General features: G+C 47.3%; 42 non-coding genes across 42 annotated transcripts; all 42 read right to left on the bottom strand.

The window, feature by feature from the left end:
• Window positions 1-1,218: 1,218 nt before the first annotated feature.
• Window positions 1,219-1,290, bottom strand: TRNAP-AGG (transfer RNA proline (anticodon AGG)). The gene has a single exon. It is a non-coding gene; the product is annotated as a tRNA-Pro (tRNA).
• A 434-nt stretch (window positions 1,291-1,724) lies between these two features.
• Window positions 1,725-1,797, bottom strand: TRNAV-UAC (transfer RNA valine (anticodon UAC)). The gene has a single exon. It is a non-coding gene; the product is annotated as a tRNA-Val (tRNA).
• A 384-nt stretch (window positions 1,798-2,181) lies between these two features.
• TRNAP-CGG (transfer RNA proline (anticodon CGG)) lies at window positions 2,182-2,253 on the bottom strand. The gene has a single exon. It is a non-coding gene; the product is annotated as a tRNA-Pro (tRNA).
• Window positions 2,254-3,182: 929 nt separating this feature from the next.
• On the bottom strand, window positions 3,183-3,294 carry TRNAL-CAA (transfer RNA leucine (anticodon CAA)). Its single transcript has 2 exons — window positions 3,257-3,294; window positions 3,183-3,228 (listed from the first exon to the last, which is right to left on the bottom strand). It is a non-coding gene; the product is annotated as a tRNA-Leu (tRNA).
• A 296-nt stretch (window positions 3,295-3,590) lies between these two features.
• Window positions 3,591-3,663, bottom strand: TRNAV-AAC (transfer RNA valine (anticodon AAC)). Its single transcript has one exon. It is a non-coding gene; the product is annotated as a tRNA-Val (tRNA).
• Window positions 3,664-4,049: 386 nt separating this feature from the next.
• TRNAP-AGG (transfer RNA proline (anticodon AGG)) lies at window positions 4,050-4,121 on the bottom strand. The gene has a single exon. It is a non-coding gene; the product is annotated as a tRNA-Pro (tRNA).
• Window positions 4,122-4,555: 434 nt separating this feature from the next.
• On the bottom strand, window positions 4,556-4,628 carry TRNAV-UAC (transfer RNA valine (anticodon UAC)). The gene has a single exon. It is a non-coding gene; the product is annotated as a tRNA-Val (tRNA).
• A 384-nt stretch (window positions 4,629-5,012) lies between these two features.
• Window positions 5,013-5,084, bottom strand: TRNAP-CGG (transfer RNA proline (anticodon CGG)). Its single transcript has one exon. It is a non-coding gene; the product is annotated as a tRNA-Pro (tRNA).
• A 929-nt stretch (window positions 5,085-6,013) lies between these two features.
• On the bottom strand, window positions 6,014-6,125 carry TRNAL-CAA (transfer RNA leucine (anticodon CAA)). Its single transcript has 2 exons — window positions 6,088-6,125; window positions 6,014-6,059 (listed from the first exon to the last, which is right to left on the bottom strand). It is a non-coding gene; the product is annotated as a tRNA-Leu (tRNA).
• Window positions 6,126-6,421: 296 nt separating this feature from the next.
• Window positions 6,422-6,494, bottom strand: TRNAV-AAC (transfer RNA valine (anticodon AAC)). The gene has a single exon. It is a non-coding gene; the product is annotated as a tRNA-Val (tRNA).
• Window positions 6,495-6,880: 386 nt separating this feature from the next.
• Window positions 6,881-6,952, bottom strand: TRNAP-AGG (transfer RNA proline (anticodon AGG)). The gene has a single exon. It is a non-coding gene; the product is annotated as a tRNA-Pro (tRNA).
• Window positions 6,953-7,386: 434 nt separating this feature from the next.
• Window positions 7,387-7,459, bottom strand: TRNAV-UAC (transfer RNA valine (anticodon UAC)). Its single transcript has one exon. It is a non-coding gene; the product is annotated as a tRNA-Val (tRNA).
• Window positions 7,460-7,843: 384 nt separating this feature from the next.
• Window positions 7,844-7,915, bottom strand: TRNAP-CGG (transfer RNA proline (anticodon CGG)). The gene has a single exon. It is a non-coding gene; the product is annotated as a tRNA-Pro (tRNA).
• Window positions 7,916-8,844: 929 nt separating this feature from the next.
• Window positions 8,845-8,956, bottom strand: TRNAL-CAA (transfer RNA leucine (anticodon CAA)). Its single transcript has 2 exons — window positions 8,919-8,956; window positions 8,845-8,890 (listed from the first exon to the last, which is right to left on the bottom strand). It is a non-coding gene; the product is annotated as a tRNA-Leu (tRNA).
• Window positions 8,957-9,710: 754 nt separating this feature from the next.
• TRNAP-AGG (transfer RNA proline (anticodon AGG)) lies at window positions 9,711-9,782 on the bottom strand. The gene has a single exon. It is a non-coding gene; the product is annotated as a tRNA-Pro (tRNA).
• A 434-nt stretch (window positions 9,783-10,216) lies between these two features.
• TRNAV-UAC (transfer RNA valine (anticodon UAC)) lies at window positions 10,217-10,289 on the bottom strand. Its single transcript has one exon. It is a non-coding gene; the product is annotated as a tRNA-Val (tRNA).
• A 384-nt stretch (window positions 10,290-10,673) lies between these two features.
• TRNAP-CGG (transfer RNA proline (anticodon CGG)) lies at window positions 10,674-10,745 on the bottom strand. Its single transcript has one exon. It is a non-coding gene; the product is annotated as a tRNA-Pro (tRNA).
• Window positions 10,746-11,685: 940 nt separating this feature from the next.
• Window positions 11,686-11,797, bottom strand: TRNAL-CAA (transfer RNA leucine (anticodon CAA)). Its single transcript has 2 exons — window positions 11,760-11,797; window positions 11,686-11,731 (listed from the first exon to the last, which is right to left on the bottom strand). It is a non-coding gene; the product is annotated as a tRNA-Leu (tRNA).
• A 296-nt stretch (window positions 11,798-12,093) lies between these two features.
• Window positions 12,094-12,166, bottom strand: TRNAV-AAC (transfer RNA valine (anticodon AAC)). Its single transcript has one exon. It is a non-coding gene; the product is annotated as a tRNA-Val (tRNA).
• Window positions 12,167-12,552: 386 nt separating this feature from the next.
• Window positions 12,553-12,624, bottom strand: TRNAP-AGG (transfer RNA proline (anticodon AGG)). The gene has a single exon. It is a non-coding gene; the product is annotated as a tRNA-Pro (tRNA).
• A 434-nt stretch (window positions 12,625-13,058) lies between these two features.
• TRNAV-UAC (transfer RNA valine (anticodon UAC)) lies at window positions 13,059-13,131 on the bottom strand. Its single transcript has one exon. It is a non-coding gene; the product is annotated as a tRNA-Val (tRNA).
• Window positions 13,132-13,515: 384 nt separating this feature from the next.
• TRNAP-CGG (transfer RNA proline (anticodon CGG)) lies at window positions 13,516-13,587 on the bottom strand. The gene has a single exon. It is a non-coding gene; the product is annotated as a tRNA-Pro (tRNA).
• A 940-nt stretch (window positions 13,588-14,527) lies between these two features.
• On the bottom strand, window positions 14,528-14,639 carry TRNAL-CAA (transfer RNA leucine (anticodon CAA)). Its single transcript has 2 exons — window positions 14,602-14,639; window positions 14,528-14,573 (listed from the first exon to the last, which is right to left on the bottom strand). It is a non-coding gene; the product is annotated as a tRNA-Leu (tRNA).
• A 295-nt stretch (window positions 14,640-14,934) lies between these two features.
• TRNAV-AAC (transfer RNA valine (anticodon AAC)) lies at window positions 14,935-15,007 on the bottom strand. Its single transcript has one exon. It is a non-coding gene; the product is annotated as a tRNA-Val (tRNA).
• Window positions 15,008-15,392: 385 nt separating this feature from the next.
• On the bottom strand, window positions 15,393-15,464 carry TRNAP-AGG (transfer RNA proline (anticodon AGG)). Its single transcript has one exon. It is a non-coding gene; the product is annotated as a tRNA-Pro (tRNA).
• A 434-nt stretch (window positions 15,465-15,898) lies between these two features.
• Window positions 15,899-15,971, bottom strand: TRNAV-UAC (transfer RNA valine (anticodon UAC)). Its single transcript has one exon. It is a non-coding gene; the product is annotated as a tRNA-Val (tRNA).
• Window positions 15,972-16,355: 384 nt separating this feature from the next.
• On the bottom strand, window positions 16,356-16,427 carry TRNAP-CGG (transfer RNA proline (anticodon CGG)). The gene has a single exon. It is a non-coding gene; the product is annotated as a tRNA-Pro (tRNA).
• Window positions 16,428-17,367: 940 nt separating this feature from the next.
• TRNAL-CAA (transfer RNA leucine (anticodon CAA)) lies at window positions 17,368-17,479 on the bottom strand. The gene is made up of 2 exons: window positions 17,442-17,479; window positions 17,368-17,413 (listed from the first exon to the last, which is right to left on the bottom strand). It is a non-coding gene; the product is annotated as a tRNA-Leu (tRNA).
• A 296-nt stretch (window positions 17,480-17,775) lies between these two features.
• TRNAV-AAC (transfer RNA valine (anticodon AAC)) lies at window positions 17,776-17,848 on the bottom strand. The gene has a single exon. It is a non-coding gene; the product is annotated as a tRNA-Val (tRNA).
• Window positions 17,849-18,234: 386 nt separating this feature from the next.
• Window positions 18,235-18,306, bottom strand: TRNAP-AGG (transfer RNA proline (anticodon AGG)). Its single transcript has one exon. It is a non-coding gene; the product is annotated as a tRNA-Pro (tRNA).
• A 434-nt stretch (window positions 18,307-18,740) lies between these two features.
• On the bottom strand, window positions 18,741-18,813 carry TRNAV-UAC (transfer RNA valine (anticodon UAC)). Its single transcript has one exon. It is a non-coding gene; the product is annotated as a tRNA-Val (tRNA).
• Window positions 18,814-19,197: 384 nt separating this feature from the next.
• Window positions 19,198-19,269, bottom strand: TRNAP-CGG (transfer RNA proline (anticodon CGG)). The gene has a single exon. It is a non-coding gene; the product is annotated as a tRNA-Pro (tRNA).
• Window positions 19,270-20,209: 940 nt separating this feature from the next.
• TRNAL-CAA (transfer RNA leucine (anticodon CAA)) lies at window positions 20,210-20,321 on the bottom strand. Its single transcript has 2 exons — window positions 20,284-20,321; window positions 20,210-20,255 (listed from the first exon to the last, which is right to left on the bottom strand). It is a non-coding gene; the product is annotated as a tRNA-Leu (tRNA).
• A 296-nt stretch (window positions 20,322-20,617) lies between these two features.
• TRNAV-AAC (transfer RNA valine (anticodon AAC)) lies at window positions 20,618-20,690 on the bottom strand. The gene has a single exon. It is a non-coding gene; the product is annotated as a tRNA-Val (tRNA).
• Window positions 20,691-21,076: 386 nt separating this feature from the next.
• Window positions 21,077-21,148, bottom strand: TRNAP-AGG (transfer RNA proline (anticodon AGG)). The gene has a single exon. It is a non-coding gene; the product is annotated as a tRNA-Pro (tRNA).
• Window positions 21,149-21,582: 434 nt separating this feature from the next.
• On the bottom strand, window positions 21,583-21,655 carry TRNAV-UAC (transfer RNA valine (anticodon UAC)). Its single transcript has one exon. It is a non-coding gene; the product is annotated as a tRNA-Val (tRNA).
• A 384-nt stretch (window positions 21,656-22,039) lies between these two features.
• On the bottom strand, window positions 22,040-22,111 carry TRNAP-CGG (transfer RNA proline (anticodon CGG)). The gene has a single exon. It is a non-coding gene; the product is annotated as a tRNA-Pro (tRNA).
• Window positions 22,112-23,051: 940 nt separating this feature from the next.
• TRNAL-CAA (transfer RNA leucine (anticodon CAA)) lies at window positions 23,052-23,163 on the bottom strand. The gene is made up of 2 exons: window positions 23,126-23,163; window positions 23,052-23,097 (listed from the first exon to the last, which is right to left on the bottom strand). It is a non-coding gene; the product is annotated as a tRNA-Leu (tRNA).
• Window positions 23,164-23,458: 295 nt separating this feature from the next.
• TRNAV-AAC (transfer RNA valine (anticodon AAC)) lies at window positions 23,459-23,531 on the bottom strand. Its single transcript has one exon. It is a non-coding gene; the product is annotated as a tRNA-Val (tRNA).
• A 385-nt stretch (window positions 23,532-23,916) lies between these two features.
• Window positions 23,917-23,988, bottom strand: TRNAP-AGG (transfer RNA proline (anticodon AGG)). The gene has a single exon. It is a non-coding gene; the product is annotated as a tRNA-Pro (tRNA).
• A 434-nt stretch (window positions 23,989-24,422) lies between these two features.
• On the bottom strand, window positions 24,423-24,495 carry TRNAV-UAC (transfer RNA valine (anticodon UAC)). Its single transcript has one exon. It is a non-coding gene; the product is annotated as a tRNA-Val (tRNA).
• A 384-nt stretch (window positions 24,496-24,879) lies between these two features.
• Window positions 24,880-24,951, bottom strand: TRNAP-CGG (transfer RNA proline (anticodon CGG)). The gene has a single exon. It is a non-coding gene; the product is annotated as a tRNA-Pro (tRNA).
• Window positions 24,952-25,850: the final 899 nt, after the last annotated feature.

Here is a 25,850-nt window from a genome sequence, read left to right as displayed (position 1 = left end):
TGAGCCATACCTGCACTGGTTTCTTGGTGTTTACCGATCAAGGCCAGAAGCGGTGTACACGTCGAGCACGCATGCTTGCTGCACTGTCTCTGGGGCATACGGCAGATTTCAACAATGACTCAGAGCTGCCTGCGCCCTCTACTGGTAAACAAGGGCCAGTGCAGCTTTCAGCTGACGCTGCTTTTCATTCCGAGAACAAGATTTCTCCACTAGTTTTAAGTGAGGAAATCTCCGTGAGTGGGCCACAATATGTCCTAATACTGCTTTGGAACGAACGAGGGAGGTGTTCTAGATTAACATTTGAGGTTAGTTTTCATTTTCAAGTGACACAGCAGGAGAGAAACTGCTCCCAAATGAGTGTGAGCTCCTGGGCCGATCTGATCGGCCTGAGCACTTTCACTTTTAACACAGGGCCGATTAGATCGGCCCGAGTCTGGCGACTTAGACCACTCGGCCATCCTGACGGCTCCTGAGGCAGGGCTTAGGTCTAACTCTTCTATCTGCACCTGCCAATGTTTCCACTTACAACCTTCACAGCAATGTCACAGGTGTAAAGGCCCCAACAATACAACATAGCTTAAACAAAATAAAAATAGGCACAAGAACGACCCCCAGATGATGGATGCAGATAACTTTGTTTCGTCTTGCAAAGGTAAAGAAAGTTTCCCACGGCTCACTGTGTTCAAAGACCACCTCTTCTTAAACTTGCATTCAGATAATAAGGTTTTAGAGTGTGCACATAAAAGCAGCCAAAGCTCAATGTTTCTGCCCGGTCTCGAACCGGGGACCTTTCGCGTGTAGGCGAACGTGATGACCACTACACTACAGAAACGACCTTGCTGCTTGCTACTGTTAAAGCAAAGTTCCTCTCAAGGCTTCACCCTACTTCTATTCTGCTGTATCAGCAGCGGCTCAGAATGTGCAGAACAAGTGTGAAAACCTCAGAGATATCATCCAACATGCTTGCAATTAGACGTATTCAAAATTTACTTGTGCAGGCATCGACAGACAAATATCTGATGCCTAAATGTCTGCGAGTACAGCTTGGGAAAGCATCACCTGGGACACACTGAGACTAAGCAGGTAGGCAGAAAAAGCACGGTGATCCATTTTTCTACTGAGGTTAGGAATATGTTAAGCAAAAAATCAACCGAGTATTACTAGAAATAGTCAGGCATAGTGCATTTTTAGTACGATTTGTATGTTTAGCTCTAAAAAGGGCTCGTCCGGGATTTGAACCCGGGACCTCTCGCACCCTAAGCGAGAATCATACCCCTAGACCAACGAGCCACGCAAGAGTCACCTCTGACATGGCTCCAGGGGTTAGTGGCAGCTAGTCGGTGAATGCTTCACCCAAAGCAAGCAACTGCACATGTTGCTCTCTTCTGCAATATGATTGCTGTCTTTTCCATGGCCGTCATCAAACAAGAAATTAAAAAGCCTCTGTCCTTCAGACAGTTTGTTTTCTCTAAGTGTCTGCTTGCGGTGAGGACAAGAAAAGCATTTCTGCTCTCATTCCTTGCTTTCATGAAGTAGGCCCACCCTTCAGAGCAAAGGGCGAGCAAGCGAATGGCGCAAGCTATCGTCACTTCTCTTTTCGAGCTGTCACTGAGATCCCTGGAGCACACTACGTCAGGTTGGTGAGGGATAGACAGCCTCTATTATCTCAGCTTTCCTATAAAGTCAGCCAGTAAAGGCAAACACTGTTAAAAACAGCAAACCGCTGTTTCTGCCCGGTCTCGAACCAGGGACCTTTCGCGTGTAAGGCGAACGTGATAACCACTACACTACAGAAACAGACACTAACTCAGGAATCTTGTTGGCATGTATTGGGCTGGAATGCACAGACTAAGGGCCAATGTCCTTGAAGCTCAAAGTTGGGCTCTCCTTACCCGGTCTCTATTTCTTTGGAAGACAGGAATGAGGACCACTTTTATTCCAAGAGGCGATTTTGAAACCATATCCTGAAATTACACTAGAAAAACACTATGCATGTAATGTTCCTACCATGCTGGTCTGGCCCAGAAAAGCAGTTGCAAAGAAGTCCTGCACTCCTTTATCCCGCCACAAGTGGAAAATAGCGTGCAGGGTAAGGAACTTTCTCGACATACACAGCGTCTTATAGCATTGAAAAGAAGAAATGCTCCTATATTACAAGCATCCTGAAAATGTCCACAGCATGGGCTCGTCCGGGATTTGAACCCGGGACCTCTCGCACCCGAAGCGAGAATCATACCCCTAGACCAACGAGCCTGAGTGGCCAGGAGACATTTTGAACAATTTCTGAAGCGTCTTTCAGAAAAAAAGCAGGGCTATTTGGCTAGTCTCCCTCTAAGTGAGCCTCACAACGTCATGTTTTCTCTCAAGTTGTTGTTTTTTCACTCTAGCAAGAAAGGGGGCAGCCAATCTCCTATCAGCCAGTGAGCAGAAAAAAGGCACAGATGAGAACAGCAAGCACTTTCTGGCAATTGTTCTCCTCTGCAAGTCCTGGACCCTTGCCCCATAGACTTCCACACCAGAAGCAATGAAGGGCCCACCATTTCCTGCGCCTGAGAAAGAGGGGTTTGATATTTGGATTCAAACGCGCTCGATCAGGCTCAATCAGGCGAGATTTATATGAGTGGCTCACAGGCCTGAAACACTCACCTGGGAGACCCAGAGTGGCTGACTTCTCAGTATAGCCATTGTTGGGCGAGTCACCTCCTTTCCTCCTGCCTCAATCTAGAATTGGCTGCAAATCATAAGAGAGAGTGCAATGCCCGTGTGCAGTGCCTACTCCCAGCTACCTCTCTGTCTTCCTTATGTAAATTAGAATTTGCAAGGGGGGACCAATGGCATTCTGCTCCTCCCACATAACCAGGAAGCCCTGTTGAACATGTCTGCCTGTGTTTTTGCAGGGACAGTGCCTTCTCTGCCCAAAAGGTGGCAGGAGAGCCTCACAACAAATGATGGGATCAACTGCTCAGTTAGAAACCCAGCATGGCAGTTACTGTGATGGAGTGCAAATTTAATGGAAGGTGTGCCTGAGGTGTCATTTCCAGAAATCCATGGAATTGTGATTAAGGGCCCAGCCTGATTGTTGGTGGATTTCTCTTCACATGCTACAGGTTCCTGCAAAGATTGTGGTGTTTGCCGGGAACGCACTGCAAAAAACAGGAAGATTTACGGGTGTAAAAGGGACCTGTCAGAAGTGGGATTTGAACCCACGCCTCCATGAGGAGACCAGAAGGCTCAGCTACACTGAAGATCAAGCTCTCTTGAGTCTGGCGCCTTAGACCACTCGGCCATCCTGACGGCTCATGAGGGGGGGCTTAGGTCTAACTCTTCTATCTGCACCTGCCAATGTTTCCACTTACAACCTTCACAGCAATGTCACAGGTGTAAAGGCCCCAACAATACAACATAGCTTAAACAAAATAAAAATAGGCACAAGAACGACCCCCAGATGATGGATGCAGATAACTTTGTTTCGTCTTGCAAAGGTAAAGAAAGTTTCCCACGGCTCACTGTGTTCAAAGACCACCTCTTCTTAAACTTGCATTCAGATAATAAGGTTTTAGAGTGTGCACATAAAAGCAGCCAACGCTCAGTGTTTCTGCCCGGTCTCGAACCGGGGACCTTTCGTGTGTTAGGCGAACGTGATGACCACTACACTACAGAAACGACCTTGCTGCTTGCTACTGTTAAAGCAAAGTTCCTCTCAAGGCTTCACCCTACTTCTATTCTGCTGTATCAGCAGCGGCTCAGAATGTGCAGAACAAGTGTGAAAACCTCAGAGATATCATCCAACATGCTTGCAATTAGACGTATTCAAAATTTACTTGTGCAGGCATCGACAGACAAATATCTGATGCCTAAATGTCTGCGAGTACAGCTTGGGAAAGCATCACCTGGGACACACTGAGACTAAGCAGGTAGGCAGAAAAAGCACGGTGATCCATTTTTCTACTGAGGTTAGGAATATGTTAAGCAAAAAATCAACCGAGTATTACTAGAAATAGTCAGGCATAGTGCATTTTTAGTACGATTTGTATGTTTAGCTCTAAAAAGGGCTCGTCCAGGATTTGAACCCGGGACCTCTCGCACCCTAAGCGAGAATCATACCCCTAGACCAACGAGCCACGCAAGAGTCACCTCTGACATGGCTCCAGGGGTTAGTGGCAGCTAGTCGGTGAATGCTTCACCCAAAGCAAGCAACTGCACATGTTGCTCTCTTCTGCAATATGATTGCTGTCTTTTCCATGGCCGTCATCAAACAAGAAATTAAAAAGCCTCTGTCCTTCAGACAGTTTGTTTTCTCTAAGTGTCTGCTTGCGGTGAGGACAAGAAAAGCATTTCTGCTCTCATTCCTTGCTTTCATGAAGTAGGCCCACCCTTCAGAGCAAAGGGCGAGCAAGCGAATGGCGCAAGCTATCGTCACTTCTCTTTTCGAGCTGTCACTGAGATCCCTGGAGCACACTACGTCAGGTTGGTGAGGGATAGACAGCCTCTATTATCTCAGCTTTCCTATAAAGTCAGCCAGTAAAGGCAAACACTGTTAAAAACAGCAAACCACTGTTTCTGCCCGGTCTCGAACCAGGGACCTTTCGCGTGTAAGGCGAACGTGATAACCACTACACTACAGAAACAGACACTAACTCAGGAATCTTGTTGGCATGTATTGGGCTGGAATGCACAGACTAAGGGCCAATGTCCTTGAAGCTCAAAGTTGGGCTCTCCTTACCCGGTCTCTATTTCTTTGGAAGACAGGAATGAGGACCACTTTTATTCCAAGAGGCGATTTTGAAACCATATCCTGAAATTACACTAGAAAAACACTATGCATGTAATGTTCCTACCATGCTGGTCTGGCCCAGAAAAGCAGTTGCAAAGAAGTCCTGCACTCCTTTATCCCGCCACAAGTGGAAAATAGCGTGCAGGGTAAGGAACTTTCTCGACATACACAGCGTCTTATAGCATTGAAAAGAAGAAATGCTCCTATATTACAAGCATCCTGAAAATGTCCACAGCATGGGCTCGTCCGGGATTTGAACCCGGGACCTCTCGCACCCGAAGCGAGAATCATACCCCTAGACCAACGAGCCTGAGTGGCCAGGAGACATTTTGAACAATTTCTGAAGCGTCTTTCAGAAAAAAAGCAGGGCTATTTGGCTAGTCTCCCTCTAAGTGAGCCTCACAACGTCATGTTTTCTCTCAAGTTGTTGTTTTTTCACTCTAGCAAGAAAGGGGGCAGCCAATCTCCTATCAGCCAGTGAGCAGAAAAAAGGCACAGATGAGAACAGCAAGCACTTTCTGGCAATTGTTCTCCTCTGCAAGTCCTGGACCCTTGCCCCATAGACTTCCACACCAGAAGCAATGAAGGGCCCACCATTTCCTGCGCCTGAGAAAGAGGGGTTTGATATTTGGATTCAAACGCGCTCGATCAGGCTCAATCAGGCGAGATTTATATGAGTGGCTCACAGGCCTGAAACACTCACCTGGGAGACCCAGAGTGGCTGACTTCTCAGTATAGCCATTGTTGGGCGAGTCACCTCCTTTCCTCCTGCCTCAATCTAGAATTGGCTGCAAATCATAAGAGAGAGTGCAATGCCCGTGTGCAGTGCCTACTCCCAGCTACCTCTCTGTCTTCCTTATGTAAATTAGAATTTGCAAGGGGGGACCAATGGCATTCTGCTCCTCCCACATAACCAGGAAGCCCTGTTGAACATGTCTGCCTGTGTTTTTGCAGGGACAGTGCCTTCTCTGCCCAAAAGGTGGCAGGAGAGCCTCACAACAAATGATGGGATCAACTGCTCAGTTAGAAACCCAGCATGGCAGTTACTGTGATGGAGTGCAAATTTAATGGAAGGTGTGCCTGAGGTGTCATTTCCAGAAATCCATGGAATTGTGATTAAGGGCCCAGCCTGATTGTTGGTGGATTTCTCTTCACATGCTACAGGTTCCTGCAAAGATTGTGGTGTTTGCCGGGAACGCACTGCAAAAAACAGGAAGATTTACGGGTGTAAAAGGGACCTGTCAGAAGTGGGATTTGAACCCACGCCTCCATGAGGAGACCAGAAGGCTCAGCTACACTGAAGATCAAGCTCTCTTGAGTCTGGCGCCTTAGACCACGCGGCCATCCTGACGGCTCATGAGGGGGGGCTTAGGTCTAACTCTTCTATCTGCACCTGCCAATGTTTCCACTTACAACCTTCACAGCAATGTCACAGGTGTAAAGGCCCCAACAATACAACATAGCTTAAACAAAATAAAAATAGGCACAAGAACGACCCCCAGATGATGGATGCAGATAACTTTGTTTCGTCTTGCAAAGGTAAAGAAAGTTTCCCACGGCTCACTGTGTTCAAAGACCACCTCTTCTTAAACTTGCATTCAGATAATAAGGTTTTAGAGTGTGCACATAAAAGCAGCCAACGCTCAGTGTTTCTGCCCGGTCTCGAACCGGGGACCTTTCGCGTGTTAGGCGAACGTGATGACCACTACACTACAGAAACGACCTTGCTGCTTGCTACTGTTAAAGCAAAGTTCCTCTCAAGGCTTCACCCTACTTCTATTCTGCTGTATCAGCAGCGGCTCAGAATGTGCAGAACAAGTGTGAAAACCTCAGAGATATCATCCAACATGCTTGCAATTAGACGTATTCAAAATTTACTTGTGCAGGCATCGACAGACAAATATCTGATGCCTAAATGTCTGCGAGTACAGCTTGGGAAAGCATCACCTGGGACACACTGAGACTAAGCAGGTAGGCAGAAAAAGCACGGTGATCCATTTTTCTACTGAGGTTAGGAATATGTTAAGCAAAAAATCAACCGAGTATTACTAGAAATAGTCAGGCATAGTGCATTTTTAGTACGATTTGTATGTTTAGCTCTAAAAAGGGCTCGTCCAGGATTTGAACCCGGGACCTCTCGCACCCTAAGCGAGAATCATACCCCTAGACCAACGAGCCACGCAAGAGTCACCTCTGACATGGCTCCAGGGGTTAGTGGCAGCTAGTCGGTGAATGCTTCACCCAAAGCAAGCAACTGCACATGTTGCTCTCTTCTGCAATATGATTGCTGTCTTTTCCATGGCCGTCATCAAACAAGAAATTAAAAAGCCTCTGTCCTTCAGACAGTTTGTTTTCTCTAAGTGTCTGCTTGCGGTGAGGACAAGAAAAGCATTTCTGCTCTCATTCCTTGCTTTCATGAAGTAGGCCCACCCTTCAGAGCAAAGGGCGAGCAAGCGAATGGCGCAAGCTATCGTCACTTCTCTTTTCGAGCTGTCACTGAGATCCCTGGAGCACACTACGTCAGGTTGGTGAGGGATAGACAGCCTCTATTATCTCAGCTTTCCTATAAAGTCAGCCAGTAAAGGCAAACACTGTTAAAAACAGCAAACCGCTGTTTCTGCCCGGTCTCGAACCAGGGACCTTTCGCGTGTAAGGCGAACGTGATAACCACTACACTACAGAAACAGACACTAACTCAGGAATCTTGTTGGCATGTATTGGGCTGGAATGCACAGACTAAGGGCCAATGTCCTTGAAGCTCAAAGTTGGGCTCTCCTTACCCGGTCTCTATTTCTTTGGAAGACAGGAATGAGGACCACTTTTATTCCAAGAGGCGATTTTGAAACCATATCCTGAAATTACACTAGAAAAACACTATGCATGTAATGTTCCTACCATGCTGGTCTGGCCCAGAAAAGCAGTTGCAAAGAAGTCCTGCACTCCTTTATCCCGCCACAAGTGGAAAATAGCGTGCAGGGTAAGGAACTTTCTCGACATACACAGCGTCTTATAGCATTGAAAAGAAGAAATGCTCCTATATTACAAGCATCCTGAAAATGTCCACAGCATGGGCTCGTCCGGGATTTGAACCCGGGACCTCTCGCACCCGAAGCGAGAATCATACCCCTAGACCAACGAGCCTGAGTGGCCAGGAGACATTTTGAACAATTTCTGAAGCGTCTTTCAGAAAAAAAGCAGGGCTATTTGGCTAGTCTCCCTCTAAGTGAGCCTCACAACGTCATGTTTTCTCTCAAGTTGTTGTTTTTTCACTCTAGCAAGAAAGGGGGCAGCCAATCTCCTATCAGCCAGTGAGCAGAAAAAAGGCACAGATGAGAACAGCAAGCACTTTCTGGCAATTGTTCTCCTCTGCAAGTCCTGGACCCTTGCCCCATAGACTTCCACACCAGAAGCAATGAAGGGCCCACCATTTCCTGCGCCTGAGAAAGAGGGGTTTGATATTTGGATTCAAACGCGCTCGATCAGGCTCAATCAGGCGAGATTTATATGAGTGGCTCACAGGCCTGAAACACTCACCTGGGAGACCCAGAGTGGCTGACTTCTCAGTATAGCCATTGTTGGGCGAGTCACCTCCTTTCCTCCTGCCTCAATCTAGAATTGGCTGCAAATCATAAGAGAGAGTGCAATGCCCGTGTGCAGTGCCTACTCCCAGCTACCTCTCTGTCTTCCTTATGTAAATTAGAATTTGCAAGGGGGGACCAATGGCATTCTGCTCCTCCCACATAACCAGGAAGCCCTGTTGAACATGTCTGCCTGTGTTTTTGCAGGGACAGTGCCTTCTCTGCCCAAAAGGTGGCAGGAGAGCCTCACAACAAATGATGGGATCAACTGCTTAGTTAGAAACCCAGCATGGCAGTTACTGTGATGGAGTGCAAATTTAATGGAAGGTGTGCCTGAGGTGTCATTTCCAGAAATCCATGGAATTGTGATTGAGGGCCCAGCCTGATTGTTGGTGGATTTCTCTTCACATGCTACAGGTTCCTGCAAAGATTGTGGTGTTTGCCGGGAACGCACTGCAAAAAACAGGAAGATTTACGGGTGTAAAAGGGACCTGTCAGAAGTGGGATTTGAACCCACGCCTCCATGAGGAGACCAGAAGGCTCAGCTACACTGAAGATCAAGCTCTCTTGAGTCTGGCGACTTAGACCACTCGGCCATCCTGACGGCTCCTGAGGCAGGGCTTAGGTCTAACTCTTCTATCTGCACCTGCCAATGTTTCCACTTACAACCTTCACAGCAATGTCACAGGTGTAAAGGCCCCAACAATACAACATAGCTTAAACAAAATAAAAATAGGCACAAGAACGACCCCCAGATGATGGATGCAGATAACTTTGTTTCGTCTTGCAAAGGTAAAGAAAGTTTCCCACGGCTCACTGTGTTCAAAGACCACCTCTTCTTAAACTTGCATTCAGATAATAAGGTTTTAGAGTGTGCACATAAAAGCAGCCAAAGCTCAATGTTTCTGCCCGGTCTCGAACCGGGGACCTTTCGCGTGTAGGCGAACGTGATGACCACTACACTACAGAAACGACCTTGCTGCTTGCTACTGTTAAAGCAAAGTTCCTCTCAAGGCTTCACCCTACTTCTATTCTGCTGTATCAGCAGCGGCTCAGAATGTGCAGAACAAGTGTGAAAACCTCAGAGATATCATCCAACATGCTTGCAATTAGACGTATTCAAAATTTACTTGTGCAGGCATCGACAGACAAATATCTGATGCCTAAATGTCTGCGAGTACAGCTTGGGAAAGCATCACCTGGGACACACTGAGACTAAGCAGGTAGGCAGAAAAAGCACGGTGATCCATTTTTCTACTGAGGTTAGGAATATGTTAAGCAAAAAATCAACCGAGTATTACTAGAAATAGTCAGGCATAGTGCATTTTTAGTACGATTTGTATGTTTAGCTCTAAAAAGGGCTCGTCCGGGATTTGAACCCGGGACCTCTCGCACCCTAAGCGAGAATCATACCCCTAGACCAACGAGCCACGCAAGAGTCACCTCTGACATGGCTCCAGGGGTTAGTGGCAGCTAGTCGGTGAATGCTTCACCCAAAGCAAGCAACTGCACATGTTGCTCTCTTCTGCAATATGATTGCTGTCTTTTCCATGGCCGTCATCAAACAAGAAATTAAAAAGCCTCTGTCCTTCAGACAGTTTGTTTTCTCTAAGTGTCTGCTTGCGGTGAGGACAAGAAAAGCATTTCTGCTCTCATTCCTTGCTTTCATGAAGTAGGCCCACCCTTCAGAGCAAAGGGCGAGCAAGCGAATGGCGCAAGCTATCGTCACTTCTCTTTTCGAGCTGTCACTGAGATCCCTGGAGCACACTACGTCAGGTTGGTGAGGGATAGACAGCCTCTATTATCTCAGCTTTCCTATAAAGTCAGCCAGTAAAGGCAAACACTGTTAAAAACAGCAAACCGCTGTTTCTGCCCGGTCTCGAACCAGGGACCTTTCGCGTGTAAGGCGAACGTGATAACCACTACACTACAGAAACAGACACTAACTCAGGAATCTTGTTGGCATGTATTGGGCTGGAATGCACAGACTAAGGGCCAATGTCCTTGAAGCTCAAAGTTGGGCTCTCCTTACCCGGTCTCTATTTCTTTGGAAGACAGGAATGAGGACCACTTTTATTCCAAGAGGCGATTTTGAAACCATATCCTGAAATTACACTAGAAAAACACTATGCATGTAATGTTCCTACCATGCTGGTCTGGCCCAGAAAAGCAGTTGCAAAGAAGTCCTGCACTCCTTTATCCCGCCACAAGTGGAAAATAGCGTGCAGGGTAAGGAACTTTCTCGACATACACAGCGTCTTATAGCATTGAAAAGAAGAAATGCTCCTATATTACAAGCATCCTGAAAATGTCCACAGCATGGGCTCGTCCGGGATTTGAACCCGGGACCTCTCGCACCCGAAGCGAGAATCATACCCCTAGACCAACGAGCCTGAGTGGCCAGGAGACATTTTGAACAATTTCTGAAGCGTCTTTCAGAAAAAAAGCAGGGCTATTTGGCTAGTCTCCCTCTAAGTGAGCCTCACAACGTCATGTTTTCTCTCAAGTTGTTGTTTTTTCACTCTAGCAAGAAAGGGGGCAGCCAATCTCCTATCAGCCAGTGAGCAGAAAAAAGGCACAGATGAGAACAGCAAGCACTTTCTGGCAATTGTTCTCCTCTGCAAGTCCTGGACCCTTGCCCCATAGACTTCCACACCAGAAGCAATGAAGGGCCCACCATTTCCTGCGCCTGAGAAAGAGGGGTTTGATATTTGGATTCAAACGCGCTCGCTCATCGCTCGATCAGGCTCGATCAGGCGAGATTTATATGAGTGGCTCACAGGCCTGAAACACTCACCTGGGAGACCCAGAGTGGCTGACTTCTCAGTATAGCCATTGTTGGGCGAGTCACCTCCTTTCCTCCTGCCTCAATCTAGAATTGGCTGCAAATCATAAGAGAGAGTGCAATGCCCGTGTGCAGTGCCTACTCCCAGCTACCTCTCTGTCTTCCTTATGTAAATTAGAATTTGCAAGGGGGGACCAATGGCATTCTGCTCCTCCCACATAACCAGGAAGCCCTGTTGAACATGTCTGCCTGTGTTTTTGCAGGGACAGTGCCTTCTCTGCCCAAAAGGTGGCAGGAGAGCCTCACAACAAATGATGGGATCAACTGCTCAGTTAGAAACCCAGCATGGCAGTTACTGTGATGGAGTGCAAATTTAATGGAAGGTGTGCCTGAGGTGTCATTTCCAGAAATCCATGGAATTGTGATTAAGGGCCCAGCCTGATTGTTGGTGGATTTCTCTTCACATGCTACAGGTTCCTGCAAAGATTGTGGTGTTTGCCGGGAACGCACTGCAAAAAACAGGAAGATTTACGGGTGTAAAAGGGACCTGTCAGAAGTGGGATTTGAACCCACGCCTCCATGAGGAGACCAGAAGGCTCAGCTACACTGAAGATCAAGCTCTCTTGAGTCTGGCGCCTTAGACCACTCGGCCATCCTGACGGCTCATGAGGGGGGGCTTAGGTCTAACTCTTCTATCTGCACCTGCCAATGTTTCCACTTACAACCTTCACAGCAATGTCACAGGTGTAAAGGCCCCAACAATACAACATAGCTTAAACAAAATAAAAATAGGCACAAGAACGACCCCCAGATGATGGATGCAGATAACTTTGTTTCGTCTTGCAAAGGTAAAGAAAGTTTCCCACGGCTCACTGTGTTCAAAGACCACCTCTTCTTAAACTTGCATTCAGATAATAAGGTTTTAGAGTGTGCACATAAAAGCAGCCAACGCTCAGTGTTTCTGCCCGGTCTCGAACCGGGGACCTTTCGCGTGTTAGGCAAACGTGATGACCACTACACTACAGAAACGACCTTGCTGCTTGCTACTGTTAAAGCAAAGTTCCTCTCAAGGCTTCACCCTACTTCTATTCTGCTGTATCAGCAGCGGCTCAGAATGTGCAGAACAAGTGTGAAAACCTCAGAGATATCATCCAACATGCTTGCAATTAGACGTATTCAAAATTTACTTGTGCAGGCATCGACAGACAAATATCTGATGCCTAAATGTCTGCGAGTACAGCTTGGGAAAGCATCACCTGGGACACACTGAGACTAAGCAGGTAGGCAGAAAAAGCACGGTGATCCATTTTTCTACTGAGGTTAGGAATATGTTAAGCAAAAAATCAACCGAGTATTACTAGAAATAGTCAGGCATAGTGCATTTTTAGTACGATTTGTATGTTTAGCTCTAAAAAGGGCTCGTCCGGGATTTGAACCCGGGACCTCTCGCACCCTAAGCGAGAATCATACCCCTAGACCAACGAGCCACGCAAGAGTCACCTCTGACATGGCTCCAGGGGTTAGTGGCAGCTAGTCGGTGAATGCTTCACCCAAAGCAAGCAACTGCACATGTTGCTCTCTTCTGCAATATGATTGCTGTCTTTTCCATGGCCGTCATCAAACAAGAAATTAAAAAGCCTCTGTCCTTCAGACAGTTTGTTTTCTCTAAGTGTCTGCTTGCGGTGAGGACAAGAAAAGCATTTCTGCTCTCATTCCTTGCTTTCATGAAGTAGGCCCACCCTTCAGAGCAAAGGGCGAGCAAGCGAATGGCGCAAGCTATCGTCACTTCTCTTTTCGAGCTGTCACTGAGATCCCTGGAGCACACTACGTCAGGTTGGTGAGGGATAGACAGCCTCTATTATCTCAGCTTTCCTATAAAGTCAGCCAGTAAAGGCAAACACTGTTAAAAACAGCAAACCGCTGTTTCTGCCCGGTCTCGAACCAGGGACATTTCGCGTGTAAGGCGAACGTGATAACCACTACACTACAGAAACAGACACTAACTCAGGAATCTTGTTGGCATGTATTGGGCTGGAATGCACAGACTAAGGGCCAATGTCCTTGAAGCTCAAAGTTGGGCTCTCCTTACCCGGTCTCTATTTCTTTGGAAGACAGGAATGAGGACCACTTTTATTCCAAGAGGCGATTTTGAAACCATATCCTGAAATTACACTAGAAAAACACTATGCATGTAATGTTCCTACCATGCTGGTCTGGCCCAGAAAAGCAGTTGCAAAGAAGTCCTGCACTCCTTTATCCCGCCACAAGTGGAAAATAGCGTGCAGGGTAAGGAACTTTCTCGACATACACAGCGTCTTATAGCATTGAAAAGAAGAAATGCTCCTATATTACAAGCATCCTGAAAATGTCCACAGCATGGGCTCGTCCGGGATTTGAACCCAGGACCTCTCGCACCCGAAGCGAGAATCATACCCCTAGACCAACGAGCCTGAGTGGCCAGGAGACATTTTGAACAATTTCTGAAGCGTCTTTCAGAAAAAAAGCAGGGCTATTTGGCTAGTCTCCCTCTAAGTGAGCCTCACAACGTCATGTTTTCTCTCAAGTTGTTGTTTTTTCACTCTAGCAAGAAAGGGGGCAGCCAATCTCCTATCAGCCAGTGAGCAGAAAAAAGGCACAGATGAGAACAGCAAGCACTTTCTGGCAATTGTTCTCCTCTGCAAGTCCTGGACCCTTGCCCCATAGACTTCCACACCAGAAGCAATGAAGGGCCCACCATTTCCTGCGCCTGAGAAAGAGGGGTTTGATATTTGGATTCAAACGCGCTCGCTCAGCGCTCGATCAGGCTCAATCAGGCGAGATTTATATGAGTGGCTCACAGGCCTGAAACACTCACCTGGGAGACCCAGAGTGGCTGACTTCTCAGTATAGCCATTGTTGGGCGAGTCACCTCCTTTCCTCCTGCCTCAATCTAGAATTGGCTGCAAATCATAAGAGAGAGTGCAATGCCCGTGTGCAGTGCCTACTCCCAGCTACCTCTCTGTCTTCCTTATGTAAATTAGAATTTGCAAGGGGGGACCAATGGCATTCTGCTCCTCCCACATAACCAGGAAGCCCTGTTGAACATGTCTGCCTGTGTTTTTGCAGGGACAGTGCCTTCTCTGCCCAAAAGGTGGCAGGAGAGCCTCACAACAAATGATGGGATCAACTGCTCAGTTAGAAACCCAGCAAGGCAGTTACTGTGATGGAGTGCAAATTTAATGGAAGGTGTGCCTGAGGTGTCATTTCCAGAAATCCATGGAATTGTGATTGAGGGCCCAGCCTGATTGTTGGTGGATTTCTCTTCACATGCTACAGGTTCCTGCAAAGATTGTGGTGTTTGCCGGGAACGCACTGCAAAAAACAGGAAGATTTACGGGTGTAAAAGGGACCTGTCAGAAGTGGGATTTGAACCCACGCCTCCATGAGGAGACCAGAAGGCTCAGCTACACTGAAGATCAAGCTCTCTTGAGTCTGGCGCCTTAGACCACTCGGCCATCCTGACGGCTCATGAGGGGGGCTTAGGTCTAACTCTTTTATCTGCACCTGCCAATGTTTCCACTTACAACCTTCACAGCAATGTCACAGGTGTAAAGGCCCCAACAATACAACATAGCTTAAACAAAATAAAAATAGGCACAAGAACGACCCCCAGATGACGGATGCAGATAACTTTGTTTCGTCTTGCAAAGGTAAAGAAAGTTTCCCACGGCTCACTGTGTTCAAAGACCACCTCTTCTTAAACTTGCATTCAGATAATAAGGTTTTAGAGTGTGCACATAAAAGCAGCCAACGCTCAGTGTTTCTGCCCGGTCTCGAACCGGGGACCTTTCGCGTGTTAGGCAAACGTGATGACCACTACACTACAGAAACGACCTTGCTGCTTGCTACTGTTAAAGCAAAGTTCCTCTCAAGGCTTCACCCTACTTCTATTCTGCTGTATCAGCAGCGGCTCAGAATGTGCAGAACAAGTGTGAAAACCTCAGAGATATCATCCAACATGCTTGCAATTAGACGTATTCAAAATTTACTTGTGCAGGCATCGACAGACAAATATCTGATGCCTAAATGTCTGCGAGTACAGCTTGGGAAAGCATCACCTGGGACACACTGAGACTAAGCAGGTAGGCAGAAAAAGCACGGTGATCCATTTTTCTTCTGAGGTTAGGAATATGTTGCGCAACAATGCACCGAGTATTACTAGAAATAGTCAGGCATAGTGCATTTTTAGTACGATTTGTATGTTTAGCTCTAAAAAGGGCTCGTCTGGGATTTGAACCCGGGACCTCTCGCACCCTAAGCGAGAATCATACCCCTAGACCAACGAGCCACGCAAGAGTCACCTCTGACACGGCTCCAGGGGTTAGTGGCAGCTAGTCGGTGAATGCTTCACCCAAAGCAAGCAACTGCACATGTTGCTCTCTTCTGCAATATGATTGCTGTCTTTTCCATGGCCGTCATCAAACAAGAAATTAAAAAGCCTCTGTCCTTCAGACAGTTTGTTTTCTCTAAGTGTCTGCTTGCGGTGAGGACGAGAAAAGCATTTCTGCTCTCATTCCTTGCTTTCATGAAGTAGGCCCACCCTTCAGAGCAAAGGGCGAGCAAGCGAATGGCGCAAGCTATCGTCACTTCTCTTTTCGAGCTGTCACTGAGATCCCTGGAGCACACTACGTCAGGTTGGTGAGGGATAGACAGCCTCTATTATCTCAGCTTTCCTATAAAGTCAGCCAGTAAAGGCAAACACTGTTAAAAACGGCAAACCGCTGTTTCTGCCCAGTCTCGAACCAGGGACCTTTCGCGTGTAAGGCGAACGTGATAACCACTACACTACAGAAACAGACACTAACTCAGGAATCTTGTTGGCATGTATTGGGCTGGAATGCACAGACTAAGGGCCAATGTCCTTGAAGCTCAAAGTTGGGCTCTCCTTACCCGGTCTCTATTTCTTTGGAAGACAGGAATGAGGACCACTTTTATTCCAAGAGGCGATTTTGAAACCATATCCTGAAATTACACTAGAAAAACACTATGCATGTAATGTTCCTACCATGCTGGTCTGGCCCAGAAAAGCAGTTGCAAAGAAGTCCTGCACTCCTTTATCCCGCCACAAGTGGAAAATAGCGTGCAGGGTAAGGAACTTTCTCGACATACACAGCGTCTTATAGCATTGAAAAGAAGAAATGCTCCTATATTACAAGCATCCTGAAAATGTCCACAGCATGGGCTCGTCCGGGATTTGAACCCGGGACCTCTCGCACCCGAAGCGAGAATCATACCCCTAGACCAACGAGCCTGAGTGGCCAGGAGACATTTTGAACAATTTCTGAAGCGTCTTTCAGAAAAAAAGCAGGGCTATTTGGCTAGTCTCCCTCTAAGTGAGCCTCACAACGTCATGTTTTCTCTCAAGTTGTTGTTTTTTCACTCTAGCAAGAAAGGGGGCAGCCAATCTCCTATCAGCCAGTGAGCAGAAAAAAGGCACAGATGAGAACAGCAAGCACTTTCTGGCAATTGTTCTCCTCTGCAAGTCCTGGACCCTTGCCCCATAGACTTCCACACCAGAAGCAATGAAGGGCCCACCATTTCCTGCGCCTGAGAAAGAGGGGTTTGATATTTGGATTCAAACGCGCTCGCTCATCGCTCGATCAGGCTCGATCAGGCGAGATTTATATGAGTGGCTCACAGGCCTGAAACACTCACCTGGGAGACCCAGAGTGGCTGACTTCTCAGTATAGCCATTGTTGGGCGAGTCACCTCCTTTCCTCCTGCCTCAATCTAGAATTGGCTGCAAATCATAAGAGAGAGTGCAATGCCCGTGTGCAGTGCCTACTCCCAGCTACCTCTCTGTCTTCCTTATGTAAATTAGAATTTGCAAGGGGGGACCAATGGCATTCTGCTCCTCCCACATAACCAGGAAGCCCTGTTGAACATGTCTGCCTGTGTTTTTGCAGGGACAGTGCCTTCTCTGCCCAAAAGGTGGCAGGAGAGCCTCACAACAAATGATGGGATCAACTGCTCAGTTAGAAACCCAGCATGGCAGTTACTGTGATGGAGTGCAAATTTAATGGAAGGTGTGCCTGAGGTGTCATTTCCAGAAATCCATGGAATTGTGATTAAGGGCCCAGCCTGATTGTTGGTGGATTTCTCTTCACATGCTACAGGTTCCTGCAAAGATTGTGGTGTTTGCCGGGAACGCACTGCAAAAAACAGGAAGATTTACGGGTGTAAAAGGGACTTGTCAGAAGTGGGATTTGAACCCACGCCTCCATGAGGAGACCAGAAGGCTCAGCTACACTGAAGATCAAGCTCTCTTGAGTCTGGCGCCTTAGACCACTCGGCCATCCTGACGGCTCATGAGGGGGGGCTTAGGTCTAACTCTTCTATCTGCACCTGCCAATGTTTCCACTTACAACCTTCACAGCAATGTCACAGGTGTAAAGGCCCCAACAATACAACATAGCTTAAACAAAATAAAAATAGGCACAAGAACGACCCCCAGATGATGGATGCAGATAACTTTGTTTCGTCTTGCAAAGGTAAAGAAAGTTTCCCACGGCTCACTGTGTTCAAAGACCACCTCTTCTTAAACTTGCATTCAGATAATAAGGTTTTAGAGTGTGCACATAAAAGCAGCCAACGCTCAGTGTTTCTGCCCGGTCTCGAACCGGGGACCTTTCGCGTGTTAGGCAAACGTGATGACCACTACACTACAGAAACGACCTTGCTGCTTGCTACTGTTAAAGCAAAGTTCCTCTCAAGGCTTCACCCTACTTCTATTCTGCTGTATCAGCAGCGGCTCAGAATGTGCAGAACAAGTGTGAAAACCTCAGAGATATCATCCAACATGCTTGCAATTAGACGTATTCAAAATTTACTTGTGCAGGCATCGACAGACAAATATCTGATGCCTAAATGTCTGCGAGTACAGCTTGGGAAAGCATCACCTGGGACACACTGAGACTAAGCAGGTAGGCAGAAAAAGCACGGTGATCCATTTTTCTACTGAGGTTAGGAATATGTTAAGCAAAAAATCAACCGAGTATTACTAGAAATAGTCAGGCATAGTGCATTTTTAGTACGATTTGTATGTTTAGCTCTAAAAAGGGCTCGTCTGGGATTTGAACCCGGGACCTCTCGCACCCTAAGCGAGAATCATACCCCTAGACCAACGAGCCACGCAAGAGTCACCTCTGACATGGCTCCAGGGGTTAGTGGCAGCTAGTCGGTGAATGCTTCACCCAAAGCAAGCAACTGCACATGTTGCTCTCTTCTGCAATATGATTGCTGTCTTTTCCATGGCCGTCATCAAACAAGAAATTAAAAAGCCTCTGTCCTTCAGACAGTTTGTTTTCTCTAAGTGTCTGCTTGCGGTGAGGACGAGAAAAGCATTTCTGCTCTCATTCCTTGCTTTCATGAAGTAGGCCCACCCTTCAGAGCAAAGGGCGAGCAAGCGAATGGCGCAAGCTATCGTCACTTCTCTTTTCGAGCTGTCACTGAGATCCCTGGAGCACACTACGTCAGGTTGGTGAGGGATAGACAGCCTCTATTATCTCAGCTTTCCTATAAAGTCAGCCAGTAAAGGCAAACACTGTTAAAAACAGCAAACCGCTGTTTCTGCCCAGTCTCGAACCAGGGACCTTTCGCGTGTAAGGCGAACGTGATAACCACTACACTACAGAAACAGACACTAACTCAGGAATCTTGTTGGCATGTATTGGGCTGGAATGCACAGACTAAGGGCCAATGTCCTTGAAGCTCAAAGTTGGGCTCTCCTTACCCGGTCTCTATTTCTTTGGAAGACAGGAATGAGGACCACTTTTATTCCAAGAGGCGATTTTGAAACCATATCCTGAAATTACACTAGAAAAACACTATGCATGTAATGTTCCTACCATGCTGGTCTGGCCCAGAAAAGCAGTTGCAAAGAAGTCCTGCACTCCTTTATCCCGCCACAAGTGGAAAATAGCGTGCAGGGTAAGGAACTTTCTCGACATACACAGCGTCTTATAGCATTGAAAAGAAGAAATGCTCCTATATTACAAGCATCCTGAAAATGTCCACAGCATGGGCTCGTCCGGGATTTGAACCCGGGACCTCTCGCACCCGAAGCGAGAATCATACCCCTAGACCAACGAGCCTGAGTGGCCAGGAGACATTTTGAACAATTTCTGAAGCGTCTTTCAGAAAAAAAGCAGGGCTATTTGGCTAGTCTCCCTCTAAGTGAGCCTCACAACGTCATGTTTTCTCTCAAGTTGTTGTTTTTTCACTCTAGCAAGAAAGGGGGCAGCCAATCTCCTATCAGCCAGTGAGCAGAAAAAAGGCACAGATGAGAACAGCAAGCACTTTCTGGCAATTGTTCTCCTCTGCAAGTCCTGGACCCTTGCCCCATAGACTTCCACACCAGAAGCAATGAAGGGCCCACCATTTCCTGCGCCTGAGAAAGAGGGGTTTGATATTTGGATTCAAACGCGCTCGCTCATCGCTCGATCAGGCTCGATCAGGCGAGATTTATATGAGTGGCTCACAGGCCTGAAACACTCACCTGGGAGACCCAGAGTGGCTGACTTCTCAGTATAGCCATTGTTGGGCGAGTCACCTCCTTTCCTCCTGCCTCAATCTAGAATTGGCTGCAAATCATAAGAGAGAGTGCAATGCCCGTGTGCAGTGCCTACTCCCAGCTACCTCTCTGTCTTCCTTATGTAAATTAGAATTTGCAAGGGGGGACCAATGGCATTCTGCTCCTCCCACATAACCAGGAAGCCCTGTTGAACATGTCTGCCTGTGTTTTTGCAGGGACAGTGCCTTCTCTGCCCAAAAGGTGGCAGGAGAGCCTCACAACAAATGATGGGATCAACTGCTCAGTTAGAAACCCAGCATGGCAGTTACTGTGATGGAGTGCAAATTTAATGGAAGGTGTGCCTGAGGTGTCATTTCCAGAAATCCATGGAATTGTGATTAAGGGCCCAGCCTGATTGTTGGTGGATTTCTCTTCACATGCTACAGGTTCCTGCCAAGATTGTGGTGTTTGCCGGGAACGCACTGCAAAAAACAGGAAGATTTACGGGTGTAAAAGGGACCTGTCAGAAGTGGGATTTGAACCCACGCCTCCATGAGGAGACCAGAAGGCTCAGCTACACTGAAGATCAAGCTCTCTTGAGTCTGGCGCCTTAGACCACTCGGCCATCCTGACGGCTCATGAGGGGGGGCTTAGGTCTAACTCTTCTATCTGCACCTGCCAATGTTTCCACTTACAACCTTCACAGCAATGTCACAGGTGTAAAGGCCCCAACAATACAACATAGCTTAAACAAAATAAAAATAGGCACAAGAACGACCCCCAGATGATGGATGCAGATAACTTTGTTTCGTCTTGCAAAGGTAAAGAAAGTTTCCCACGGCTCACTGTGTTCAAAGACCACCTCTTCTTAAACTTGCATTCAGATAATAAGGTTTTAGAGTGTGCACATAAAAGCAGCCAACGCTCAGTGTTTCTGCCCGGTCTCGAACCGGGGACCTTTCGCGTGTTAGGCAAACGTGATGACCACTACACTACAGAAACGACCTTGCTGCTTGCTACTGTTAAAGCAAAGTTCCTCTCAAGGCTTCACCCTACTTCTATTCTGCTGTATCAGCAGCGGCTCAGAATGTGCAGAACAAGTGTGAAAACCTCAGAGATATCATCCAACATGCTTGCAATTAGACGTATTCAAAATTTACTTGTGCAGGCATCGACAGACAAATATCTGATGCCTAAATGTCTGCGAGTACAGCTTGGGAAAGCATCACCTGGGACACACTGAGACTAAGCAGGTAGGCAGAAAAAGCACGGTGATCCATTTTTCTACTGAGGTTAGGAATATGTTAAGCAAAAAATCAACCGAGTATTACTAGAAATAGTCAGGCATAGTGCATTTTTAGTACGATTTGTATGTTTAGCTCTAAAAAGGGCTCGTCCGGGATTTGAACCCGGGACCTCTCGCACCCTAAGCGAGAATCATACCCCTAGACCAACGAGCCACGCAAGAGTCACCTCTGACATGGCTCCAGGGGTTAGTGGCAGCTAGTCGGTGAATGCTTCACCCAAAGCAAGCAACTGCACATGTTGCTCTCTTCTGCAATATGATTGCTGTCTTTTCCATGGCCGTCATCAAACAAGAAATTAAAAAGCCTCTGTCCTTCAGACAGTTTGTTTTCTCTAAGTGTCTGCTTGCGGTGAGGACAAGAAAAGCATTTCTGCTCTCATTCCTTGCTTTCATGAAGTAGGCCCACCCTTCAGAGCAAAGGGCGAGCAAGCGAATGGCGCAAGCTATCGTCACTTCTCTTTTCGAGCTGTCACTGAGATCCCTGGAGCACACTACGTCAGGTTGGTGAGGGATAGACAGCCTCTATTATCTCAGCTTTCCTATAAAGTCAGCCAGTAAAGGCAAACACTGTTAAAAACAGCAAACCGCTGTTTCTGCCCGGTCTCGAACCAGGGACATTTCGCGTGTAAGGCGAACGTGATAACCACTACACTACAGAAACAGACACTAACTCAGGAATCTTGTTGGCATGTATTGGGCTGGAATGCACAGACTAAGGGCCAATGTCCTTGAAGCTCAAAGTTGGGCTCTCCTTACCCGGTCTCTATTTCTTTGGAAGACAGGAATGAGGACCACTTTTATTCCAAGAGGCGATTTTGAAACCATATCCTGAAATTACACTAGAAAAACACTATGCATGTAATGTTCCTACCATGCTGGTCTGGCCCAGAAAAGCAGTTGCAAAGAAGTCCTGCACTCCTTTATCCCGCCACAAGTGGAAAATAGCGTGCAGGGTAAGGAACTTTCTCGACATACACAGCGTCTTATAGCATTGAAAAGAAGAAATGCTCCTATATTACAAGCATCCTGAAAATGTCCACAGCATGGGCTCGTCCGGGATTTGAACCCAGGACCTCTCGCACCCGAAGCGAGAATCATACCCCTAGACCAACGAGCCTGAGTGGCCAGGAGACATTTTGAACAATTTCTGAAGCGTCTTTCAGAAAAAAAGCAGGGCTATTTGGCTAGTCTCCCTCTAAGTGAGCCTCACAACGTCATGTTTTCTCTCAAGTTGTTGTTTTTTCACTCTAGCAAGAAAGGGGGCAGCCAATCTCCTATCAGCCAGTGAGCAGAAAAAAGGCACAGATGAGAACAGCAAGCACTTTCTGGCAATTGTTCTCCTCTGCAAGTCCTGGACCCTTGCCCCATAGACTTCCACACCAGAAGCAATGAAGGGCCCACCATTTCCTGCGCCTGAGAAAGAGGGGTTTGATATTTGGATTCAAACGCGCTCGCTCAGCGCTCGATCAAGCTCAATCAGGCGAGATTTATATGAGTGGCTCACAGGCCTGAAACACTCACCTGGGAGACCCAGAGTGGCTGACTTCTCAGTATAGCCATTGTTGGGCGAGTCACCTCCTTTCCTCCTGCCTCAATCTAGAATTGGCTGCAAATCATAAGAGAGAGTGCAATGCCCGTGTGCAGTGCCTACTCCCAGCTACCTCTCTGTCTTCCTTATGTAAATTAGAATTTGCAAGGGGGGACCAATGGCATTCTGCTCCTCCCACATAACCAGGAAGCCCTGTTGAACATGTCTGCCTGTGTTTTTGCAGGGACAGTGCCTTCTCTGCCCAAAAGGTGGCAGGAGAGCCTCACAACAAATGATGGGATCAACTGCTCAGTTAGAAACCCAGCAAGGCAGTTACTGTGATGGAGTGCAAATTTAATGGAAGGTGTGCCTGAGGTGTCATTTCCAGAAATCCATGGAATTGTGATTGAGGGCCCAGCCTGATTGTTGGTGGATTTCTCTTCACATGCTACAGGTTCCTGCAAAGATTGTGGTGTTTGCCGGGAACGCACTGCAAAAAACAGGAAGATTTACGGGTGTAAAAGGGACCTGTCAGAAGTGGGATTTGAACCCACGCCTCCATGAGGAGACCAGAAGGCTCAGCTACACTGAAGATCAAGCTCTCTTGAGTCTGGCGCCTTAGACCACTCGGCCATCCTGACGGCTCATGAGGGGGGCTTAGGTCTAACTCTTTTATCTGCACCTGCCAATGTTTCCACTTACAACCTTCACAGCAATGTCACAGGTGTAAAGGCCCCAACAATACAACATAGCTTAAACAAAATAAAAATAGGCACAAGAACGACCCCCAGATGACGGATGCAGATAACTTTGTTTCGTCTTGCAAAGGTAAAGAAAGTTTCCCACGGCTCACTGTGTTCAAAGACCACCTCTTCTTAAACTTGCATTCAGATAATAAGGTTTTAGAGTGTGCACATAAAAGCAGCCAACGCTCAGTGTTTCTGCCCGGTCTCGAACCGGGGACCTTTCGCGTGTTAGGCAAACGTGATGACCACTACACTACAGAAACGACCTTGCTGCTTGCTACTGTTAAAGCAAAGTTCCTCTCAAGGCTTCACCCTACTTCTATTCTGCTGTATCAGCAGCGGCTCAGAATGTGCAGAACAAGTGTGAAAACCTCAGAGATATCATCCAACATGCTTGCAATTAGACGTATTCAAAATTTACTTGTGCAGGCATCGACAGACAAATATCTGATGCCTAAATGTCTGCGAGTACAGCTTGGGAAAGCATCACCTGGGACACACTGAGACTAAGCAGGTAGGCAGAAAAAGCACGGTGATCCATTTTTCTTCTGAGGTTAGGAATATGTTGCGCAACAATGCACCGAGTATTACTAGAAATAGTCAGGCATAGTGCATTTTTAGTACGATTTGTATGTTTAGCTCTAAAAAGGGCTCGTCTGGGATTTGAACCCGGGACCTCTCGCACCCTAAGCGAGAATCATACCCCTAGACCAACGAGCCACGCAAGAGTCACCTCTGACACGGCTCCAGGGGTTAGTGGCAGCTAGTCGGTGAATGCTTCACCCAAAGCAAGCAACTGCACATGTTGCTCTCTTCTGCAATATGATTGCTGTCTTTTCCATGGCCGTCATCAAACAAGAAATTAAAAAGCCTCTGTCCTTCAGACAGTTTGTTTTCTCTAAGTGTCTGCTTGCGGTGAGGACGAGAAAAGCATTTCTGCTCTCATTCCTTGCTTTCATGAAGTAGGCCCACCCTTCAGAGCAAAGGGCGAGCAAGCGAATGGCGCAAGCTATCGTCACTTCTCTTTTCGAGCTGTCACTGAGATCCCTGGAGCACACTACGTCAGGTTGGTGAGGGATAGACAGCCTCTATTATCTCAGCTTTCCTATAAAGTCAGCCAGTAAAGGCAAACACTGTTAAAAACGGCAAACCGCTGTTTCTGCCCAGTCTCGAACCAGGGACCTTTCGCGTGTAAGGCGAACGTGATAACCACTACACTACAGAAACAGACACTAACTCAGGAATCTTGTTGGCATGTATTGGGCTGGAATGCACAGACTAAGGGCCAATGTCCTTGAAGCTCAAAGTTGGGCTCTCCTTACCCGGTCTCTATTTCTTTGGAAGACAGGAATGAGGACCACTTTTATTCCAAGAGGCGATTTTGAAACCATATCCTGAAATTACACTAGAAAAACACTATGCATGTAATGTTCCTACCATGCTGGTCTGGCCCAGAAAAGCAGTTGCAAAGAAGTCCTGCACTCCTTTATCCCGCCACAAGTGGAAAATAGCGTGCAGGGTAAGGAACTTTCTCGACATACACAGCGTCTTATAGCATTGAAAAGAAGAAATGCTCCTATATTACAAGCATCCTGAAAATGTCCACAGCATGGGCTCGTCCGGGATTTGAACCCGGGACCTCTCGCACCCGAAGCGAGAATCATACCCCTAGACCAATGAGCCTGAGTGGCCAGGAGACATTTTGAACAATTTCTGAAGCGTCTTTCAGAAAAAAAGCAGGGCTATTTGGCTAGTCTCCCTCTAAGTGAGCCTCACAACGTCATGTTTTCTCTCAAGTTGTTGTTTTTTCACTCTAGCAAGAAAGGGGGCAGCCAATCTCCTATCAGCCAGTGAGCAGAAAAAAGGCACAGATGAGAACAGCAAGCACTTTCTGGCAATTGTTCTCCTCTGCAAGTCCTGGACCCTTGCCCCATAGACTTCCACACCAGAAGCAATGAAGGGCCCACCATTTCCTGCGCCTGAGAAAGAGGGGTTTGATATTTGGATTCAAACGCGCTCGCTCATCGCTCGATCAGGCTCGATCAGGCGAGATTTATATGAGTGGCTCACAGGCCTGAAACACTCACCTGGGAGACCCAGAGTGGCTGACTTCTCAGTATAGCCATTGTTGGGCGAGTCACCTCCTTTCCTCCTGCCTCAATCTAGAATTGGCTGCAAATCATAAGAGAGAGTGCAATGCCCGTGTGCAGTGCCTACTCCCAGCTACCTCTCTGTCTTCCTTATGTAAATTAGAATTTGCAAGGGGGGACCAATGGCATTCTGCTCCTCCCACATAACCAGGAAGCCCTGTTGAACATGTCTGCCTGTGTTTTTGCAGGGACAGTGCCTTCTCTGCCCAAAAGGTGGCAGGAGAGCCTCACAACAAATGATGGGATCAACTGCTCAGTTAGAAACCCAGCATGGCAGTTACTGTGATGGAGTGCAAATTTAATGGAAGGTGTGCCTGAGGTGTCATTTCCAGAAATCCATGGAATTGTGATTAAGGGCCCAGCCTGATTGTTGGTGGATTTCTCTTCACATGCTACAGGTTCCTGCCAAGATTGTGGTGTTTGCCGGGAACA

Source organism: Lissotriton helveticus, chromosome 10 (genome assembly GCF_964261635.1).
Source record: "Lissotriton helveticus chromosome 10, aLisHel1.1, whole genome shotgun sequence".
NCBI lineage: Eukaryota > Metazoa > Chordata > Amphibia > Caudata > Salamandridae > Lissotriton > Lissotriton helveticus.
This window is presented reverse-complemented; position numbering and strand designations above follow the sequence as displayed.